This window comes from Rana temporaria, chromosome 2 (assembly GCF_905171775.1).
Source record: "Rana temporaria chromosome 2, aRanTem1.1, whole genome shotgun sequence".
Lineage (NCBI taxonomy): Eukaryota > Metazoa > Chordata > Amphibia > Anura > Ranidae > Rana > Rana temporaria.
The window spans coordinates 337,764,247-337,767,604 of NC_053490.1; the positions used below are offsets into that span (position 1 = coordinate 337,764,247).

At 37.5% G+C, this 3,358-nt stretch overlaps 2 long non-coding RNA genes across 2 annotated transcripts; one reads left to right on the forward strand and one right to left on the reverse strand.

The window, feature by feature from the left end:
- Window positions 1-224: 224 nt before the first annotated feature.
- Window positions 225-1,086, reverse strand: LOC120927087. The gene is made up of 4 exons (XR_005747028.1): window positions 1,070-1,086; window positions 885-964; window positions 686-760; window positions 225-422 (listed from the first exon to the last, which is right to left on the reverse strand). It is a non-coding gene; the product is annotated as an uncharacterized LOC120927087 (long non-coding RNA).
- A 24-nt stretch (window positions 1,087-1,110) lies between these two features.
- LOC120927088 lies at window positions 1,111-3,137 on the forward strand. The gene is made up of 5 exons (XR_005747029.1): window positions 1,111-2,130; window positions 2,255-2,386; window positions 2,494-2,573; window positions 2,698-2,772; window positions 3,036-3,137. It is a non-coding gene; the product is annotated as an uncharacterized LOC120927088 (long non-coding RNA).
- Window positions 3,138-3,358: the final 221 nt, after the last annotated feature.

Here is a 3,358-nt window from a genome sequence, read left to right on the forward strand (position 1 = left end):
CATAGGTTCCTATGTCCCAACTGTTGTTGGTGTGCCCTCCTCTCTCCAGCAGCCACTGTTCGCCGACATAGATGATCACGTGACCGGACTGGAGCTGCCTGAAAATAGGCAAGTATTTACATCTTTCTTACTCAGGTTAGTCAGCATAAGTTCAAAGGAGGGGAATTTTTTGGAAGAGTTGGGGGGATTATTGCGGTGCGATGAAGAAAACCAGACAAAGTATGTATGTATATATAAAAATATATAAAAAAGGTTTATTCATTCAATTTTTACAAAATATAGTAATTCAATATACAGATAGTGCATAAATTATTTTGTGGGAGCAAGATCTAGAAATAATTTTTTCGATCAGGTCGACCTTACTAGTTTCGCCTCTTGGCTTCTTCAGGGGAATTAGGACAAGATCGTCTCTCTAGATTACTCTAAAGAGATGAAAAAGAAAACAATTTTAACATATGCATACAATATAAGCTCTAAAAGAACTTCGATTATATATGTTCAACAAAACATGTCATGTATATAGAGTACAAACAAAAGTTTGGCTGGGATCTCTGGCGGGGCAAGAGAAACCAAAGTTCATAGGAGCAAATGCGCATATATCCACAGCCTAGTAGCAGCCAATGCTGTTCAGCCCATGAGAGGGGGCTGGCAGCAAAATTCCATAGGTAGGAGAAATAAAACCTACCCTAGCTTCATGCACAGCCAGTCAAGGAAAAACCCCCTCAGGGTGGATATTGAAATCCAAGTTCAACTGACAGGACTTAAAAATACAGAAGAAAAAGAATCTATGTTAGAATATGTGTTATTAAATTATGATCTGTTTCAACTAATTAAACAAATCCATAATAGAGTCAATAGGGTTAATATATGTAAAACAGCCATACCTTGAAGCGTAATAAAATCAAGGTGAATACAGGGGAATTAAGTAAGACAATAACATGGGCACTGAAGAGCCTCAATTCATCTGAGAAAAAAAAAAAAAAGTGTTTGAATAGATTTAGTATACTTCATAAAGTTAGTGAGAACATGGGTAACTAAATTATTAAGTGTAAGCAAGGGATCAACTTACATGGAGTATTTAACTAGGAAAGAAACATCTAAGAAAGGTGTTATGGTCTGGTCATTTCCTCCCTCCTCATTACATCCTGCTCTATTGCCACTCTCCAGCAGGTCCTACATGTATTCTACTTTGACCACCAAACTCTTTGCCCCATATTCCACCTAGTGGGCAAGTTCCGGCACTGGCTAAAATCAACCCACCTGCTCCCATTTATGATGGGGGCAATAATGTGTTATATATTGCTATATATCATTATAACAACCACATTTACTTCCTTTGAATATTGATGTATAATTTATGAATCAATAATAATGTTGTCGATTTTTGATTGTATGTATTGAAATATACTGAATACATATGTTTGTACATATAGTGTAAACCCTACATTTTTCATTTTATTGGTAAATATGTTGTATATAATTTTTTATTTTGGCTTGGGTCTCTGGCTTGGCAATTTTTCCCTTTTCTGGGTTCACCTATATGTGGGACTAGCTTGAGCCCTAATTAGTTCTGGAGGTAATGCGCATCCTTCCCAATAAGCCACTACAGCCCTTTTCCATACATCAGCCCATTCACATCCCTGTTCAGGGTCTCTCTCCCCTTCTTATTAGTGATTTTTTGTTTGTCTTAATTCTTTATTATATTTTGACTTCTACAATATAATATCTACTGCTTTTGCTTTCATGTTTGATTGCTTGGTTTGTCTTGATCAGTCAGCTTGCGGTCATGGTCCACGCCGCTCTGTGTATGTGTGACTGTTTTGGTGCTGCTGGCTGGCAATCGCTCTCTTTTAGTGCTCTGTGTTCCTCCCCTCTGCACTCATACGTTTCCTTCCTTTTTTCCTTTTTCTCCAGAGTGCGGCTCCGCTGATTGGCCGGTGTCATCATATGACACGGCTGCTTCAGCGCTAAGGAGTGTGGGAATTGTAGGCATCTCAGCGACCATGTGACCTCTGAGATCCAATCGCGATGCACCCGCCTCCCCAACAGGCTATATATAGCATGATATGATCATTATCTGTCTGCTACCAACAGGGTACTGACAGATGTCTTTATTCCTCTTAAAGATAGGTAAGTTTCCATCCTGCAACCATTCACTCTCCTCACTATTGTCTCCTCTGTGTAAGGTTTGAATACTTATGGCTAAACCTTCACTTTTTCATTTATTTTCATTCATTTTCTACCCTTTTTAAAGGAGATTATCTGTGGACTTTTCAGCTGCAATTGACTGGTCCTTGATTTTTGCTGCAAACGACTATCCTTTGACTTTCTATCACCAGCTGATGTTTGCTTGCACTCAGACTGTTCATCTAGTTAAATACTCCATGTAAGTTGATCCCTTGCTTACACTTAATAATTTAGTTACCCATGTTCTCACTAACTTTATGAAGTATACTAAATCTATTCAAACACTTTTTTTTTTTTTTTTCTCAGATGAATTGAGGCTCTTCAGTGCCCATGTTATTGTCTTACTTAATTCCCCTGTATTCACCTTGATTTTATTACGCTTCAAGGTATGGCTGTTTTACATATATTAACCCTATTGACTCTATTATGGATTTGTTTAATTAGTTGAAACAGATCATAATTTAATAACACATATTCTAACATGGATTCTTTTTCTTCTGTATTTTTAAGTCCTGTCAGTTGAACTTGGATTTCAATATCCACCCTGAGGGGGTTTTTCCTTGACTGGCTGTGCATGAAGCTAGGGTAGGTTTTATTTCTCCTACCTATGGAATTTTGCTGCCAGCCCCCTCTCATGGGCTGAACAGCATTGGCTGCTACTAGGCTGTGGATATATGCGCATTTGCTCCTATGAACTTTGGTTTCTCTTGCCCCGCCAGAGATCCCAGCCAAACTTTTGTTTGTACTCTATATACATGACATGTTTTGTTGAACATATATAATTGAAGTTCTTTTAGAGCTTATATTGTATGCATATGTTAAAATTGTTTTCTTTTTCATCTCTTTAGAGTAATCTAGAGAGACGATCTTGTCCTAATTCCCCTGAAGAAGCCAAGAGGCGAAACTAGTAGGGTCGACCTGATCGAAAAAATTATTTCTAGATCTTGCTCCCACAAAATAATTTATGCACTATCTGTATATTGAATTACTATATTTTGTAAAAATTGAATGAATAAACCTTTTTTATATATTTTTATATATACATACATACTTTGTCTGGTTTTCTTCATCGCACCGCAATAATCCCCCCAACTCTTCCAAAAAATTCCCCTCCTTTGAATCTATTTTGGGATGAGGTGCTGTATCCTTTTTTAGGACTCTCGATCACACA